The sequence below is a fragment of the Podarcis cretensis genome, assembly GCF_951804945.1.
Source record: "Podarcis cretensis genome assembly, chromosome: 3".
NCBI classification, from domain to species: domain Eukaryota; kingdom Metazoa; phylum Chordata; class Lepidosauria; order Squamata; family Lacertidae; genus Podarcis; species Podarcis cretensis.
The window spans coordinates 21,008,069-21,028,487 of NC_137172.1; the positions used below are offsets into that span (position 1 = coordinate 21,008,069).

The 20,419-nt window shown below is 42.9% G+C and overlaps 1 protein-coding gene across 1 annotated transcript in view; it reads right to left on the bottom strand.

Annotated features, from left to right (window-relative positions):
- The window catches only part of PRKCE (protein kinase C epsilon), a 333,254-nt gene that overhangs the window by 106,508 nt on the left and 206,327 nt on the right, over nucleotides 1-20,419 (bottom strand). The gene's annotated exons all lie outside the window — the stretch shown is intronic.

The following is a 20,419-nucleotide window of genomic DNA, read 5'->3' on the forward strand; positions in this document are numbered from 1 at the left end:
CAAGAGAATGCACAGTTGCAGTTTGATTTCCACATTGCACCGTGGCTGCAAACCACCACAATTCTTTTTATTTCCCTCTGGAGTCTTTTTTTTTTTTAATTAAACTTAAAAATCTCTACATGTATATTTCAGACTCCAAATTTGTTATACATTTCTCTTTAAACTTTGACTTCCTGTATTTCCCTCCATGCTGCTCTTAATCCCATCCCCTTTTAAATACTGCATTCTAATAAACATTTCATGTAAGACATTTTCTTCTATTTCATATATTATCAGTCTTCTACTGCTGCTATTTCAAATCCTGCTCACAATTTCATCCAATTATTTCCTCCCTCCCCCCCCCGGATATTCCAAAAAAGGGCATGTATACTCTGTCATGTTGGTTTTTTTCCTTTTTTTCTGTTAGTGTCACCAGCTCCACGTAGCCCATTCACTTTAAAATCCATTCTTCTTTCATTGGTGTTTTCTTTCCAGTTCTGCGTCAAACCACCCCAAAGTTTTGCCTGGTTCATCATACTTGGCTGGCGTTATTTATTTTATTTATTAAATTTCTACACCGCTTTTCATACAAGGATCACAGAGCGGTTTACAATATCAGAGGCGAGAACTGTCCCACCTCCCCAAAGTTTATCTCTGGCCCAAACCACGGATGCTTCTGGAATGCCTTGGTTATGTAGTTCCAGCAAGTGGCAAGATCACAGCCGCCAGGGGGGCGGGCGCTACTGGTGTGCCACCCCCTCCTCAGACACTGTTGCATGTCAAGGTCCCCAAGCCATCCCCCTAAATAAATCACAATTCACTCAGAATTTTTCTTTAAGGTTTTTGGCATAATTTTGGCCACAATTTTATTAAAATATATAATGTGAGTGGTTAATTAGGCATTGGTTCCAACTATCTGTCCCCACCCTGGGACAGAACTGACTTCCAGATTCCAGCGAAAGCCAGCAAGGAAAAACAATACAGTGGTGCCCCGCAAGACGAATGCCTCGCAAGACAAAAAACCCGCTAGACGAAAGGGTTTTCCATTTTTCGAGGCGCTTCGCAAGACGAATTTCCCTATGGGCTTGCTTCGCAAGACGAAAACGTCTTGCGAGTCCTGCGAGTTTTTTCCCTCCCCCCCCCTTTTTCTAAGCCGCTAAGCCGCTAACAGCGCTAATCCGCTAATCCGCTAATAGGGGTGCTTCGCAAGATGAAAAAACCGCAAGACGAAGAGACTCGCGGAACCAATTATTTTCGTCTTGTGAAGCACCACTGTATTGGGGAGAGAATGGGGCTGGGCACCATACTGTCACCCCTCCCCCATGCTCCCAGGGGCTTGCATGGCCCTAGCCCCTTGCCAGGGATACGGACAAATGTATGGCAAACCCCTGGATTCCTTTAACGGAATTCCCTTGCAGCAGCAGCAGCACTGGAGGGGCAGGAACAGCCAACCCTTACCCCCCCCCCACCAACCAAATTTTAACCAATGCCTAACCGCAACCTTACAATTTGTGGCAATTTGCTACGCAGTAGGCAAAAACCAAATGGCACCAGCCAATCTGCCAAATGGACAAAAATTCCTACCAGGCCCCTGCTCCAATGGCAGATGACCCCATGACAGGCATAGCAATGTCAAACGCAACAGCCCTAAATTAGGGAGGGTGGGCAGGCGATCCGATGCACGAAGCAAAAGAGGCCGAAAAAGCTGTGTGCCATGAATTTGTAACCTTTGGGCCAACCCTCTAAATGGTAACATCAAAATCTCCCCAACAACCCAACTTGGCCCAATCACAGTCATGGCCACCGAAACGGTTCCACCCATTAACCTAGAGGGGGTATCTTGTTAGACCCCACCGCCACTACACGTGCTCTCCATGAAGGAGAACATGCTTTGCTAAGCCAGAAGGGGAAAAAGGGGGCTTCTTGCCCTAGTAGATCAAGCCTAGATTCCAGCTCTCTGCCCCACTGTTCACTTCCAGCAGCCCACAGAAATTGGCTGCAAGAAACTAAATCTTATTACGCCTCCTTTCTTATAATGAAACTGCAGGGTTTTTCTAATGCAAATTGAAGCAGTTTGGAGTGTCAGCACACTGTCTGCATCAGATACAAATTGATTCTCAAGGCGAGGAAACGAGCGGTTCCATCGGCGTATTTAATTTCAATTGCCAAACACTCAGCATATTTTCTCAAGGAGCAAGCAGGGTGATATATACAAGGGCCAGCGATGATCCCATTTGTTTTCTTTCTTTTCGCACTGCTTCTCCTTCTGCCGTTTCCCCCGAAAACTGGGATGCTGTGGTCTCTTCCTTGTTCTTTAGCTATTGTGCTAAACCAAACGCTGCAGGGGGACTGCAACAGGCAGAGAGATCACACACACAACTTTTGGCTTCCAGCTGCGACGCCACCATCAAAGGGAAGCCATGCAGTCCGTGTGCTGAGGCTTCCAGCTGTGTTACATCGCACTGAGTGAGACACACTCAGTGTCCACCCACATCCTTTTTTGCTTGGGGGTTGCGGGGGGGGGGGGAGAGAAAGGATATGAACCAACCACTGTCAATATCAGGGAGACATCCAAGGGGACAAGACCAGAGTGTATCCTGATACACTCACTGGGTTGTGAAGCAACATCTGATAACGGTGACACGGACCTTAATGAATTCAACTTGCTGGGGAACTAATAGGGATTTATTATTATTTTTATTTTTATTATTATTATACCATATGCCCCTGATATCTGATTTAGAAATAAGCAAAATAAATAAATAAGCAAACTCTGATTCAGTGGCCTGGAAACTCAATAAGGCTGCTCTCTTTGGCCTATAAGTGCACTGCTGTGGGGCCTAAAAAGATCTTGTTTTCTGGAGCTGCGTAGCATCAAGGGCTTATGGAGAAATACAAGGAGGACTTTAAATTACCTAGCCACTGTATTGTTATTAAAAAAATCAAATGTGTAGTTTAGCGTTTAAGTAATATTATTAATATTCATAATACTAATAGTCTCAACTCCACAGAGAGGGCCACTTATTCTATTATTATTATTATTATTATTATTATTATTATACCACACTATTCTTTATAAAGTCAAAGGGCTTGTAAAATTACTAGAACATGTGAAAAACAATAAATATAACAATAAAAAGAAATTCATTTGGCGGGTCCTTAAGACTAATTATGAATAAGCTTTTGATTACAAAGCTTTCACAAGGAAACAACCAACCACTTCAGAAATTACGTTGTATATATTAACTTATATACAACCCACTATGTATAAAATAATGAAAATAATTAAGTATCATATAATAAGAGCAGGTTAAGGGAAGGTAAAAAAGCAGGGAGATGATGATGATTACAATTCATGAACATGACATGTTATAGCCTAGAGGCCCCCAAAGCAGAAAGCTTGAATTCTTGATAGCTTGAATTCTGCAGTTCTCTATAGATGATGCCCCAAATTTCCATCCCAGACAGAAATTCACCATGGCCAATGTTACTGAAAGCTCCTGAGAGGTCCAGCAGGACCAGGGATAGATACTCCCTGGCAAAGGTCACCTACCAAGGCGATCAAATAATTCTCCACTTAAAACCAGATTGGACAGAGTCCAACCGCTAATGTCTTCTCCCTTATTTCGTCCTCAATATCCTGTACGTGCCTAATCCTGCAAAGGGCCAAGTCCATTTCTGCAAGCCTGCTCACATATCCCAAGCATGCTGATCCTAGCCCAGCCCAGCAGGATCCTTGCCCAGAATTGTTCCAGGCATGTCTCATTGATACCAACACACACAAAAACATGATTCTGACTCATCCAGCATTTGTTTCCATTACAGAGAAATTTACGGGCAACTGCTTTATACCAGACATTTGGCAGAACCCTTTCCTGCAAACACAATCCCTAAGGGATGGTTCATACAGTTAGCTTCTCCTACAAATGAGTTGTCGGGGTCTTGCTCATCTATGCCCATGCTCACTATTGTGCGAGGGAAGTGTTTGGTCCCTCCAGGCAAGCATATCTTTAAATGTGTGAAACTCAACATAAAAAAAACGAAGATCATGGCCACTGGGCCCATCACCTCCTGGCAAATAGAAGGGGAAGAAATGGAGGCAGTGAGAGATTTTACTTTCTTGGGCTCCATGATCACTGCAGATGGTGACAGCAGCCACGAAATTAAAAGACGCCTGCTTCTTGGGAGAAAAGCAATGACAAACCTAGACAGCATATTAAAAAGTAGAGACATCACCTTGCCAACAAAGGTCCATATAGTAAAAGCTATGGTTTTCCCAGTAGTGATGTATGGAAGTGAGAGCTGGACCATACAGAAGGCTGATCGCCGAAGAATTGATGCTTTTGAATTATGGTGCTGGAGGAGACTCTTGAGAGTCCCATGGACTGCAAGAAGATCAAACCGATCCATTCTTAAGGAAATCAGCCCTGAGTACTTACTGGAAGGACAGATCCTGAAGCTGAGGCTTCAGTACTTTGGCCATCTCATGAGAAGAGAAGACTCCCTGGAAAAGACCCTGATGTTGGGAAAGATGGAGGGCACAAGGAGAAGGGGACGACAGAGGACGAGATGGTTGGACAGTGTTCTCGAAGCTACCAGCATAAGTTTGACCAAACTGTGGGAGGCAGTGGAAGACAGGAGTGCCTGGCGTGCTCTGGTCCATGGGGTCACGAAGAGTCAGACACAACTAAATGACTAAACAACAACAAACAAATTCTGCAACATGTCATTGGTTTAATAACTGCGCATCAGTGGCGGACTTACACTGGGCCATCCACACATCATTTTGCTTTATTCGTTGTTCTGCAACGCTTCCCCGATGTTACCGCCTTATTGCCATCTGCAGGGACACTCTTGGACTGTAGCGTAATGGGGGAAACTACGCAAGACTCTTTCTTTTAAAAGTTTAAAAGCAAGAGATGAGTTTTACTTGGTGCGCTTGCTCTTGTCGGATTGAATGCACAAGACAGATATGATAGATAGATAGATGATAGATAGATAAATAGATGATGATATAGATAGATAGATAGATATAGATAATAGATAGATGATAGAGATGATAGGTAGATAGATAGATATAAATAGATAGATATAGATAGATATATAGATAGATAGAGATAGATAGATAGATAGATAGATAGATAGATGATAGATAGATAGATAGATAGATAGATGATAGATGATAGACAGATAGATGATAAGATAATAGATGATAGATAGATAGATAGATAGATAGATAGATAGATAGATAGATAGATATAGATAGATGATAAATAGATATAGAAAAACTGCAGCCCACTTTGAAGTGCTAACTCAGTGCTAGAGCACACGTTCAGTTTCCAGCAACCCTTGTTGGAAAATTAATCCCACCTTTTCCTGTTTGGAGCTCCAACTGGAACACATGGTTCTCCCCATTTCATCCTCACAACAACCCTGTGAGGTAGGCTAGGCTGACAGACAGTGACTGGTCCAAAGTCACGCCGTGTGGCTGAGCAAAAGGACTAAGAACCCTGGTCTCCCAGCTCTGAGTCCAACAGTCTAAGCATTGTGCCACAAAAGCTCTTCTCCCACTGCCTGGGACCCCAGAGGGTTGCAGCTGGTCTTGGACAATATTGAGATAGATGGATGAGTGGTAGCTTCAAAACGTTCACATAGAGATAAATTATGATCTCCTCCATCTGCATTCCCAGGGTTTTTATAAGTCAGCATTGGAAATAACGTGCAGTGTCATTTTTATATTAAAAATAACCTCAGAAATGCACATTTATATATATATATATATTTTCTCCCAACCTCAGCTTCCTGGAACTCTAAAATAGTCCCTTTTAGCACAGCAAAATCAATCAAGTAATGAGAAATCATTACTTAACTTAATTTATTGTGTATGCCCAATGGAATTTAGGAAGAAATTTAGTGAGAAGGTTTGATCCAGCAGAGAAGTGCCAAAATGCATTAGCTGAAATCTAGATTAACTAGCTAAGCACAAATGAGGGGATTTAGAAGTTTAGCCAGCTAATTATCAGTTGCCAAAGCATTGTGTTTGGGGGGAGAGAGAGCTTAGCTTGGAGACCACAGATTAAATGTGTTGAATGTCCGTCCCCCCCAAAAAAAATATATTCATGTGTGCATGTTAAGCCTGTGCTAGATATCTCAGGTAGTAAGAGAGGCTTTGACTGGTACATGTAAGTTTGCAAGACAAAAAGCAACCAGCAACCTTGGTCACATTTAATTACAGCCTTTTCAGTGTAAAAACATGAGTTTTCACCTTTCTGGCTTAATTTTAATAGAGAGGTTCATAAAGGATGGGGTCCATGAAAATGCCATACAAGCAGCTTTCTAGGGAACTACAACTCATTTCCACAGAGCCTAGGACTTGCCGATCAGAAGGCCGGTGGTTCAAATCCCCGCGACAGGGTGAGCTCCCGTTGCTTGGTTCCTGCTTCTGCCAACCTAGTAGTTCAAAAGCACGTCAAAGTGCAAGTAGATAAATAGGTACCGCTCTGGCGGGAAGGTAAACGGCGTTTCCGTGTGCTGCTCTGGTTCTCCAGAAGCGGCTTAGTCATGCTGGCCACATGACCTGGAAGCTGTACACCGGCTCCCTTGGCCAGTAAAGCGAGATGAGCGCCACAAGCCCAGAGTCGGTCACGACTGGACATAATGGGCAGGGGTCCCTTTACCTTTACCTTTTAATAGTTCAAAGACTGGGAGAAATGAAATGAAAATATATCTCACATATGTAGGGAATTCATGTCCATTCTACATTTACACATAAGGAATGGTCCTGGCCAATCAAGCACTTTGAAGTTCCATTTGTACCAAAGGGCAGCGTGGATTTGATTTAAATCAAATCGATTTAAATCGTGATTTAAATCACTAGTCAGTAAGACTTGATTTAAATCATTATTTTTTTACAGAAAGACTCATTCTTGCTGGAATAATCTTAATATTTACTACCAGATGAAGGTTTCGTTTTTGGAATAATAAATTTTCAGAGTAGTTTTTACAGTTATATCAAAAATTACTGATTTGGTTATACTATCAGAAATACAAAGACAGGTAATTATGAAATTATTGTTTACATTTGGTCAACTTTTCTGCTGTACTTTATTGGAAGGAGAAAAATAATCATTTCCTTAATAACAATTTAAACAATTTATTTAACTAAATCAATAACATTATAGCATATTTATCCATGTTTGTTGATTGTTGTGGTTAAACGATTAAAAAAATAATAATCTTAGACTGAGTTTTAGCACACATGATAAACTTAAATCCTTATTTCCTAATGAATAGCCTTTGGACTACAATGTAACTTAAATAGAAAACTATATTTAGAAAGATTTTTGCCACAAAAGCATTTTATTTTAAAAATCTGATTTAAATTTAAATTTAAAAAAATCATTGATTTTTATCCACCTTGAGAAAGGGAGAGGTTTGATCAAGTGCTCAAAATCTCTCCCATTCAAAGGAATGGGAGTTGCAGGTGCCAGGTTTGGGTTGGATTGCACCCTAAGTGTAAAGCCCGTGCTCATTGTGAGTACGCTAACAGGAAATAAGCCATTCTGTGTGGAAAAAAATATGCAACCATCCAAGGAGGGAAACAGGATTTGGTTTCTTTGATTATTAGACTCTTCCCAGTATCCTATAAAAGACACAACAATATTCCAGAACATCTACAAAATCCTACTGTCAGGCAGTAGGTAGGAGATGTGGAGAACAAACTGAGACAGGGATAACCAGCATCTCTGAAAAAGAGATGAGAAAGAGGATTGTGTGTTGAAAGTAAAATGAGCATTACCAGAAAGCAGGCTGGGAAACGGGATTATTAAATAGGTACTAATATTTAAATCCATCCATTCTTAACGAAATCAGCCCTGAGTGCTCACTGGAAGGACAGATCCTGGAGCTGAGGCTCCAATAATTTGGCCATCTCATGAGAAGAGAAGACCCCCTGGAAAAGACCCTGATGTTGGGAAAAATTGAGGGCACAAGGAGAAGGGGACGACAGAGGACGAGATGGTTGGACAGTGTTCTCGAAGCTACCAGCATGAGTTTGACCAAACTGCGGGAGTGCCTGGCGTCCTCTGGTCCATGGGGTCACGAAGAGTCGGACACAACTAAACGACTAAACAACAATAATATTTCAATGCTAGAGTTGGAGAATATGAAATAGCTCTAACATGGTAAAAGTCTGTTAATGTTCCCCTCCAACAGTTCAGATCAGGCAGTTTTTCACACTTTTTTTAAATAAAAAAGTGTTGCTAAAAATGTGTTCCTAACTCTACTTATGCAAACGAATGAGCCCCATGGGCACACACACAAAAATTACGATTATTTATAGCGAACCATTCATTCTGGAATCAAATCGTACAATTGTACGATTGTACGATTCAGGCCCACATAAGTGATTCATCTCCCTCCAGGTCAGCCATCAAAATTATTCTTGCACACCACTGGGGGTCACTCTAGCCTGGCAATTAAAACAGTATCAAATGTTTTTCTTTTTAATTATGAAGGTAAGGAGACCTTAAAAGTCAATTTCCCAACAGCATTCACCGAGGGTTGACTTTTGCACAAAGTATGTGAAAGCTCTGCGGAGGAATCAATCAAAGGTACGTGGGAGAAAAGTTACTTTGAACCTTTCTTCAAGTAATAATATACTTTTCAAGAGCAGCATTTGTTTATTTACTGGATTTGTACGGCTGCTCATCAATGTATGTTCTCTAGGTGGCTCACAGAATACAGAGTAAGATAAAATAATTCAATGCTTAAAATGCAAAAAAAAAGCATTAAAAGTTCCTTTCTGGTAGAGGAAAAATAAAATATATATTGTAATGGTTTGTGCATCCATGGCTATTGCTAGAATATTTTTTAAAGAACTGTATGTGTGTATGTATATTTTTGGATATATAAACACCTTTCCACAAAGAAGCTAATATTATATTTCAACATTTTGTTATGACAGATAGATTGTCACTGACTTCTGGCAAGTTGCCATCATTAGAAAGCTGAGATGCAATAGAAAATGATGGTGGCTGTGCTCAGAGACAGGAATGTTTTCGAATACCAGTTTCTGGAAATCACAGGAAGGGTTCTTGTGACGGTTTCTCACAGGCATCTTGTTGGCCCCCATGAAAACTGGATGCTGGAACTACAGAGATGGACCACTGGCCTGCTCCAACAGGCCTCTCTCATGTCACCTTTTATGAAAGTTTTACTAACAGAAACAATTCACCAAAATGTTGCCTTGACTAGGTCCTATGGAAAGCAAAGGAATGACATGAATTGCTAGCCCCTCTTCTCTGGCACTGCATCTGAAGTTTGACCTAAATATACAGACCTCAACCATCACCGGATCTCAGAATACTGTGTTATTTACATATAAAAGGCAGCCTGATTCAGATGCAATGACAAAAGCCCATGAGCTGCACACCTTCCTCTTCCTCTATCCTCTGCGCACAAAACTTCTGACTGTGGTTTGCATCAAAGCCATTGGTTCCTGTTTTGTCCAAATACTGGAAACTGCTTTGTGAACACAATTGTTAGTTATCAAACTGTGGTTTGATAAGCAATTATGATTTGTACAACCACAATTTCCATATTCATCTTCAGTGGGGGTTGGGGGTTGGGGGGGAATTATGAAGAAGCTCAAGCAGTGGACCTGAGCAAGAACACAGGAGGTACATATTTTCATCCATGAAATGCTGGAGGGGATACAACCACATTGTGCAATTGGAGTGTACATTAATGGCACGGCATTGTTGCAACGCATCCATGGGCATCAGCAGTGGACCACAATGTTTTGTCAGGGCCCACTGGTGATGCCTGCCATGAGCCCCTCCAAAGAGTGGTCCCAAATGGGGAGCTGTTTAAATTTCCCACAATGCCCTGGTGCAACACTACATGGAGGACATTGTGGGAAAACCCACATTTTGCAGTAGGGATTGACACTCATTGTGTGACTTTGGCCTGAGTTCAGTACCCGTTAATTCACTGAGATACTCCATTGGTTTCTAAAACACCGGTATGGCACACCCTATTAAACAAGGAACTTTTCTTCTTCTTTACGTTTTCTATCCTGTGCTAGATCAGGCAGCAAGACCATCATTTTCACTCAGAAGGAGCAGGCATTTTAAAAACCTGCACCCCTGCTTCCCAACTTATAATAATGTGGGCTTTTCAATAGATAAGATCGCAATATACGAAAAGTTCAGTGGAAAACAATTAGAGCAAGCGACTAGTCAGAACAATAGAACAAAAACAATCCACTGGCACCCCATAGACCAGAGATGGGTAACGTGTGGTTCTCCAGATGTAACTGGACAACAGTTTTGACAGTCCCTGACTACTGACCATGCTGGCTGAGGCTGATGGGAGCTGGAAACCTACAATATATGGATTCCCCATCCCCGCCACTGGCCAAGCAACCACTTTACGATGTGGTCTTAGTTAGTCCCTGGGAAAGCATCATCAAGGAAGTCTGACATATCTCCTTAGACACAGGATTACACAGCCATGTTCTGCTCCTTGTAGTAAATACATGAGAAGTCAGGAGAATTCTTAACAACCCTTCTTTGATCCAGCAGTCTTTTCCTGTTTGTTCAGGTGCTACCTAGCTGATAAAAGGTGATAAGCATAATGGGATTTAATTGGGGACATCTCCTTTGTGGATTCCCTGGAGAGTCTTGAATTGGGGTGTATTATTTGGTATCCCTTCAATTTGCTCTTTAAAAATTTAGTAGTAGTAGTAGTAGTATTAGTAGTAGTAATAATAATAATAATAATAATAAACTTTGCACAGAGCCTGCAAACTATAAAGGACTGTGTCTGGTTGGCTGGAGCAGAAATACACCTAAGAAATTAAACCAATTAGAGAAACCTGTGGGGTGGTCAACCACTCCTGTCCTGTCCCTGAGGGGCCTACTTTGATGTTGAGTTGTGTTCCCCAGCCTGGTCTCCTCCATATCTTTGTTGGACTACAGCTTGCACCTGCCCCAGCCAGCATGGCCAGTGGTCAGTGCTGGCTGGGACTGATGGAAGTTGTAGTCCAACAAAATCTGAAGGGTACAGCCAGGTTGTGAAAGGCTGCTTTGCTTTTTGTGCCTGTTAAAAGTATAATTGGCCTGTGTGTCCTTTCTCTCAATCTTCATGCCAGCTGGGAATCATCATCAGCATCTACCTGATGCTGCCGATAAGGACTTAAGCTCACACGGTTGTCAATAAGTTGTTTTTTCTCCCCCCCCCCCCCTTTTCTTTTCTTACTGTGTGTTTAACTCTATACTTCACTTTCCACAACTCCCACCTGAAACCTTGAAAAAGAGTTATTTCTCCCAGGATCAATTTTGTCCTTTTATGGTTTGTCAAACATTGATTTCTGCCTTTGTTTTGCTCCTTGCCTTGGTTTCGAAAGCACTGCAGCTGTCACCAAAATAGACATGGCTGTTTTTGCCATACAGGAACAACATCATCCGCAGATCACATTGCAACCAGATATATACCAGCGGGGAAATGAGGTCTACTCTGCAGTGTGCAGGTCTGGATCCATATCTCAGGGGGCTCCGAGGACTGGAGTCAGAGGTAGGTCGGCACAAAAGATGCAGAGTTCCGTCGTCAGTGAAGTTAACCATTTATTCAAGGAAACGGCATACAACTCAGCAACACTTCCCAGCAGGTCTTGCCTCTATGGAGCAATGGCCTTTCTAAGGCTCTCCTGTCCCGGATGTTTCCCGAGCAGTCTCAACCTGCATCTGCCCACCTTTGGCCTCTGCCCTGCCCTCCTCCTTATCCTTATTATCCAGCACATTCTTGGAGACCAGCAAGGAGGGGAGCTTGTTGTAGCAGCAGAGGGAGACTCCCTGGATTCTTCAACAGTCTCTCAGTCCCCCTCCTCTGCTTCAGCCTTCGAGTCTGAACTGCTCCCTGTCACAGGTTCCTCCTGCTCACTAAACCCTGTTGCCCCTTCAGCATCGAGTCCTTCTTCCCAATCCTGTCTCTCTGATTTCCCTTCACTATCCCACCACCAATCCCCTGGCTCTGATCCGTCCTCCTCTGGGGTTTCCCCTGGGGGTTCCCCAGCTGGTGCCTCCCACCACTCCTCTTTGTCTGGCCAGTCCCTAGCATCTGAGCAGGCTGTTCTTTGGGACCCCTGATGCAGATCAGACGGCCCTAGCACTAGCCACTCATGGAGCCCTGTGGCGGTGGCATTGCAGCACAGATGTGTGAAGGCATAGGAGCACAGCCAGCCTCCATCTTGGCCTTGTTTGGATCCCTGGCCCTGGGGAGGGAGCCACTGGATATGCCAGTCACTGGGTAAGCCAGCTCATAAGGGGGAGGCTGGCATTTGGAGCAGCTGCTGGTCAGAGGAGCCAAGTGGGGCCTGTCAGGGTATGAGGCTACCAACAAATGCCCCAGTATGCCAAATGCCTGGCAATGCAGTACAAATATCACTTCCTTGTTAAGTGCGCTGCCAAAATGAAGCAGATTCAAGTCCCAACGATTGTAATGAGTTCTATAGCTCTGGATCTTAACTGCATAATGCCTGCTATCTGTGACAACCATCAAGACAAGGGGGAAGGTATTCTAGAGTTGAGAATCCAACCATGCAGCTTGCTTCTGCAGCTACTATGAGCTGGCAAACAGAAGGCAGACATAAGTCACACCCTCCAACATTTCTCCGATGAAAATAGAGATGTCCTATTCAACAACAACAACAACATTTCCTATTATTTATACCCCGCCCATCTGACTGGGTTGCCCCAGCCACTCTGGGAGGCTTCCAACATATATAAAGACATAATAAAACATTAAACATTAAAAAACCCTTCCCTATACAGGGCTATACAACAGTGTAACAATCAGAGGGAACTCTGGGGTTTGTAGTTCTGCACCCTTATCAAACTACAGTACGTTTCTGAGCACAATTCAAAGTGTTAGCGCTGACCTTTGAAGGCTTAAACGGCCTCGGCCCAGTATACCTAAAGGAGCCCCATCGCTCAACCCTGAGGTCCTCCTCCGAGGGTCTTCTGGCAGTTCCCTCACTGCAAGAAGCGAAGTTGCATGGAACCAGGCAGGGGGCCTTCTCAGTAGTGGCACCCTCCCTGTGGAACGCCCTCCCTACGCAACTTTTAGAAGACATCTGAAGGCAGCCCTGTATCAGAAACTTTTTAATGCTTGATGTTTTGCTGTAAGCCACCCAGAATGGCTGGGGAAACCCAACCAGATGGGCAGGGTATAAATATTATTATTATTATTATTATTATTATTATTATTATTATTACTCACAAAATTATTTGGGGGAAGCCATGACTATTTAAAGTGCAATTATAGTGCTTAAATGCATGGTGTGGATGTGGCCTAATTCAACTATTGCTTGGCACATGAGTTTCTTCCTTCTTTTGCATGGCATCTGGTCACTCTTAGTACCATTCAGAACACTGGGAAGGCAGCAACTAGATCAGGCAGACCATAGTAATCCCCATCAACTGCAAAAACCTCTCCTTTCCTTCCGGTTTACAGCCCTTCAGTTCAGTACATTGCTATAAGTCGCCGCAGCCAAAGGATCCTCCATTAACTAAGATTCACTCCAGCATTTCGGCTGTTTAATGCAGAGGAATTTAAATGTACATGATGGTCAGTGTCAGAGGTGAACTCTGACTGTGAAGATAAACTTAATTTATTTTTAAGCGGAGCAAAAGGAATCAAGTATCAAAGGCTCAGTCTCAGCGCCACGTCGAAATCAATGAAGCTTTAAAAGCTCAGCCAAGCTCTTTGAGAAGACTAAACCACCAGACCCAGCGGTTGAAGCCGCGCTATAGCGGAATTAAACAGGCTTTGGTGAATGTGAGTAAAAAAAACTTCTGATCTCGTGGGCACTAAATGTTTAGTAATACAACGGCAGAAGCTTAGCTGCTGCTGTTGTTGAACATGTGTTATGCTCCCTGCAGTGCTCAGCGCTGCTCAGCTCTATAAGGAGTCGGCAGCTGGCAGACCCTGGGCCAAATCTGCCTCCCACAAGCAGGTGCCATCTGGTATCCATCTGGCTGCCACCTCAAAGGCACAGGGGAAATGTAGGAATGGCAGCTGTGGGAAAGGGAATTGTTGACCATAGAATCTTAAGAGTTGGAAGGGACTGGGAGAGTCATCTATCCCAACCCCCTGCAGTGCAGGACTGTCAGTTAAAGCATCCCTGACAATGGTCATCCAGCCTCTGCTTAAACACCTCCAGGGAAGGAGAGACCACCACTTCCTGAGGGAGTCTGTTCCACTGTCTTAACAGCTTTTATTGTCAGAAAGTTCTTCCTGATGTTTAGTCGGAATCTCCTTTCTTGCAACTTGTCGCCATTGGTTCGAGTCCTACCCTCCGGAGCAGGAGAAAACAAGCTTGCTCCATCTTCTAATAATAATTAAATCAAAGCTGTCCCTTATGCCGCGTTTTAGACTTCACATACATTATCTCTTTATTTACTGGATAGCCTGAGAACATAAAAAAAGAGCTGTGCTGGATCAGACCAGAATGACTTCTAGAAATATGTCTGTTTATTTGTTTTGAATCCGTTTATGACTCACTTGCAGTAAAATATCCCAAAGCGGTTTCACAGTGAAACATCAACAATAAGAAAAATTATAAGCAATTCCGTATTTTTTTTTTTTTTAAAAAAAACACAATTCTATATATAAAAACAATTAAATGCAATAGCAATTTTAAATGAGGTATAAATACAGACTGAGAAATATCTCCTTAGCAACTTTTATTTTATCAGGAGACGTTTGGATAGCTCAGCCTCGAGGGGGAAAATACACAAACTCACAGCAACCGTTCCTCTAGAGTGTATGTGTATGTTTTCTTTTCTTTTGCAGGAGGGAGATGAGAAGCAGGAGGCGGCAGAACCCAGTCTTTTAGTTCTGGGTGTTGCCTTGCAGAGTGTAAAGTCTGGTTGTTTAAGGGAGTTCCCCAGGGGGATGCTGGACTGCATTGCATTAAACATCCCGCTCTGAAATTATGTAAGAACCTTCCAGTGCCAAAAGTTTACATAGTTGATAAGCAGCACTTGGGGACCTGAGATGTGGAATTCGATGTGGTGGGTGTATGTGTTTTTAAAAAGTAAGCTGAAACGATTCTACTTAAAGAACAGTAATGAAGGAGCTTGGCGAGGGAAGGCTAACTTTGCAAACTGAATGCATACTTTCCAGCTGAATCTCTATATATCATATTTTTATGTTATGCAACCCCCAAGCTGTGCGTGGAGAGGGTTATTGGTTTTGTTTGCTACTGTGTTATGTATTTTTGTGTGTGTGTGTTTTTATACATTGCAAACCTCCCTATTATCCTCAAATAAGAGCAGTATAGAAATTTAATTAATAAAAATCTAGATTCAGGTAGGTAGCTGTGTTGGTCTGACGCACTCGAAATACAATGGAATCTCGGGTTAAGAACTTACCGTAATTTGTTCTGGAGGTCCGTTCTTAACCTGAAACTGTTCTTAACCTGAGGTACCACTTTAGCTAATGGGGCCACCGCGATTTTTGTTCTCATCCTGAAGCAAAGTTCTTAACCCGAGGTACTATTTCTGGGTTAGCGGAGTCTGTAACCTGAAGCGTCTGTAACCCGAGGTACCACTGTATATATAAAAATAAAAAAATTGTCCAGTAGCACCTTAGAGACCAGCTAAATTTGTTCTTGGTATAAGCTTTCATGTGCATGCACACTTCTTCAGATACACTAAACAGAAGTCACCAGACCCTGGTGGGAGGGTGGGGTGGGGTTTCTCTCAGGAGGGTAGTAGGAGATGGCGATTGACTCAATGGATATGGTAAATCTGGTGATTTCTGTTTCAGTGTATCTGAAGAAGTGTGCATGCATCTAAGGTCTAAGGTGCTACTGGACATTTTTTTAAAAAAAATATATAATAAAAATAATGCTATTTTTAAAGGCATGAAATGGCAAACCACCTTACCACTGATTTCTGCCAATCATATATGCATAGAAGTTGGTGTTTCTTGCTAACACCACCACAGCTGTGGGGAGATAGTGCCCTTTATGGAGCAAGGGGAAGAAAGGGACATTGAAGTGTGGCAGCCACTGCCCTGTGGAACTCCTTGCCAATAGAAGTCCAGCAGGAATCATCCCTGTTTTCTTTTTAGACATCTTTTAAGAACTGCACTGTTCATTTGGAATGTGCATTTGTTCCGTAGATCTCAGGGTGGGTTTGTTTTTGTTTTTGTTTTTTACCAAGCAGCCTTCAATAATGTTTTCTCGTTGATGTCATTGTAGTATTAAGTTTTTATGTTGTACATTGCCACATTGTTGTTTTAAATGTAAGCCCGATTTAAAAGTAATTAAATAATAAGTAAATAAACTGTTGCTCCCTGCTGAGGAAGGCATTCTGTCAAAGAGTAATTGAAGCTTGTGGCGTGTACAACCAAATTGTTTCCTGCAACAACTTTTGGGTTTCTGAGGGAAATACAGTACTGTTCTGTGGGAAATTATATGCCGAAGGCTCAGAAGTTGCTAAAAGCTCAATTCTAACCCTGTCAGGAGTAAGTCCTACTCAATTCAAATTTCTCTCCCCACTTTGCTCCCCACGCATGTTGCATATCAGTTCCTGCTAATAGGGTCTAGCAGAGGTAATATAGACCACTTATTGCCCTGCAGGAGGGGAGATGAAGAGGGAATATTGGTATAGTTTGTCCTATGTCTACCTGCCTCCCTCGCCCTGCCAACATGACTGCGTGGGGGTCTTGGTAGACCACAAGCTTAACATGAGTCCACCGTGTGATGCCTCAGCAAAAAAACCTAATGCTATTCCTGGCTGCATCAACAGACGTACAGTGTCCAGATGATGTGAAGTCATAGTACCACTCAATTCTGCCTTGCTCGCACCACACCTGCAATACTGTGTCCAATTCTGGGCACCCCAATTTAAGAAGGATGTTGACAAGCTGGAACGTGTGCAGAGGAGGGCAACCAAGATGATCAAGGGTCTGGAAACCAAGCCTTACGAGGAATGGTTGAGGGAACTGGGTTTGTTTGGCCTGTAAAAGAGGAGACTGAGAGGAGAAACGACAGCCATCTGCTGCCAAATGAAAAACGACAACACACTCACTATTACGACACTCATGTTACTTCTACATTTTGTACAATCACTTTCAGCTATGCTTCCCATGTAGCACAACGACTTAATGCTGGGAAGAACTGGAAAAGTTAAAACTATGGGTAAGAAACATTTCTTCATGGGGAGGAACTGCATTGTTGGAACTGGCCAAAGATGACAACCATAAACTCACACGCACCCTTAGGCAATTCTTGTGCACCTAAATAGCATAGCCCTCCACCCTCAATCTGCACTTGATTGTGGGTACCCAAGTAGAACAATTCCAAGTTGGAATTTACTGCTGGGGATGAAAAGTCAGCCACTGGTTCCTGACTACGCTCTAAAGCAGTGATGGCCAAACTTGGCCCTCTAGCTGTTTTGGGACTACAATTCCCATCATCCCTGACCACTGGTCCTGTTAGCTAAGGATGATAGGAGTTGTACTCCCAAAACAGCTGGAGGGCCAAGTTTGGCCATCACTGCTCTAAAGGAAGCCAATGCAAATATTTAAGCAGGCAGACTAGGAAACTCACAGATCATTGCGATAAAATAGGAATCTTACTGTCACTGCTTTCTGTGGTCTCCTTTCTTGTGCATAATAATAATAATAATAATAATAATAATAATAATAATAATATTTATTTATACCCCACCCTCCCCAGCCAAGGCTGGGCTCAGGGCGGCTAACAAGCAATAATAAAAACAAATTGAATGAATACAACTTAAAAACAATTAGTGTTTTTGCTGCAGCTGATGCATATTCAGTTAGTTCTTTAGGCTCTTGTCCCACTGAAACTTCTACATAACTCAATAAAAAGAAAACCAAATATAACTGGACCTCCTAACCAAGAGCAGAAGCTATTCTATTTTTAATCTTTCATGAGTAAAATTACTAAACAACCATAACCAGTGCTGCCTAAGCATCCATCACAAATACCTAGTTACCAGATGGGGTGCCTACTTCCATCCCATAATGTTGGTAATTCCACCCCACACAGAGATGTGGAAACTTGCAATGATCCATAAACCTCAGGGTGGGGAGAAAGAAGTGTTATAGCCCACCTTAAACCAGCAAGAGAGGATGGCATAAAATTCTAAAAAGCAAGAGCAAAGGTCATCTTTCACAGGAAATCAGCAAAAAGAGACCTTAGTGAAAGGCATGCCGTATAAAATCTTCCTGGGTAGAAAAAAAAGTGTATAAACTTTCCATGAACTGCAAACATGTGCTATTCACCAACATGTGGTTCCTGCAAAATTCCAGCCCTATAGACAAAAATGGATATACATACATTCTCTCTTTCTCTTCATGGGATCATCTTTTTTCAAAAAGCATGAACCACATGAGAGGGAAAAAGGCCAAACATTATTCCTCAGCTCTAACCAGTAGTTTGAAGAGATGACAGAGCTTATATTAAATATCAGCTTCTGGAGGCAGAAGAATGTTATGTGGTTGACTTTAAGACCATGACAGTACTGTAGGTTTATAATAGGACCACAATTCTGATGTTTTACACAGCCACTGAAACACCAAAGAAACCCCATAATTGACAAAACATTGCAAAAAAATAAATCCTCTGTTCTTACGATACCTTTATAAAACAAGGAAAACCAAACAGTTCAGCTCATGTTCTGTTTCCAAGTTTCCCTATTTTCCAGGGACAGTCCCAGATTTACAGAAGCCGTCCCGGTTTCTGATTTGATCCCGGAATGTCCCGCTTCTCCTTAGGACGCCGCAACTTTCGTCGGAGAATGTTGAAGGGCATGGAAGAGGGTGTCCCTATTTCCACTGGAGAAACGTTGGAGGGTATGTCCATCAGCTAAACTTATATAACTTTATAGTTGAAACTTCCAGTGTTGAACTGTGGAATTCACACCCACTGACACCAACCACTTTGGATGGTTTTAAAAATTCACGGAGAAGTCTATCAACAGTAGTAGTTTGGATTTGATATCCCGCTTTATCACTACCTAAAGGAGTCTCAAAGTGGCTAACATTCTCCTTTCCCTTCCTCCCCCACATCAAACACTCTGTGATGTGAATGGGGCTGAGAGACTTCAGAGAAGTTTGACTGGCCCAAGGTCACCCAGCAGCTGCATGTGGAGGAGCGGGGAATCGAACCCGGTTCACCAGATTACGAGTCCACCGCTCTTAACCACTACACCACACTGGCTCTCTGTTTTATGGTAGGGTCGGCCCTTGCTGGTGACACTTTGTTGTCCAGGTTAAGAACATAAAGAAGCCCTGCTTGATTGGGCGAAAGGCCCATGTAAGCCATGGTCCTTACATGGCCATCGTCCTTACATGGCCATCGTCCTTACAGCTACTAGCGACAAGGGCTGTGTTCAGCCTCTACTGTGAGAGGAAGTACTCCTCTGAATACCAGTTTTACTTGGTATTCCCACATGCATCTGCTTGGCCACTCTAAGCAAAGGACGATGGCTTACATGGGCCTTTCGCCCGATCAAGCAGGGCTTCTTTATGTTCTTAACCTGGACAACAAAGTGTCACCAGCAAGGGCCGACCCTACCATAAAACAGAGTGAGGCAGCCACTTCAGGTGGCAGATGCTGGGGAAAAGGGACACACCAGCACCCCCATGGACCCATAAGCTAGCCTGCCTTGCATTCTGTAAGCTAGACACCACAGTCACATTGTCAGTCTTGAAGGAAGGTTCTACCGCAAGTCTACTCAGATGCTGTGTGTGAAATGGAAGGCAGCCATCTTGCCCTTTCCCTCAGTCAGCAAAAGGCCTTGGGGCTGCCCTGTCATCAAAATCAGATAGTTTTTGTTAAAAAAAATATGTGACCAGGTGGGACCAGGATGCCGAGTCAGGAATGGTCAAAAGTTGGCCTACTTTAATCCATCGGTGGCACTTGCACTCAAATCTTTATTAATATTTTAAAGTACTTTTAACATTTCATGTGGTTTTTATTGCTGCTGCTGTGTTTTTGGAAACAACCCTCGTTCTGGGTATTTAATCATTTTTGCCGCTCCGACACATTTGGATCTCGTTGTCATGTCCAAGATTACACCAGGGGGTTGTGTAACGTCTTGGAGAGGGCGGAGTGGAGTGGCGTTATGAACCCAGTAGAATATATTTATGGGGAGGGTTGTTAGCGTATCTCAATCACCAGGGGTTCTAGACTGAGGGAAGTATGGCATTGAGGGATTGTCAGGCCAGGAGCAGAGAAGACTGCCGGCTCTTCTGGAAGATTCCTCAATTATTAAAACCAGGGTTGGGGTGGGCATTTCGTTTAAACTAGTTCTCCCATCTAGCGGTACTGTTAATGAACCCAATAAAGAACTATCATCCACAATTTAAACTTGGATAAATAGGGCTGACCATTCCC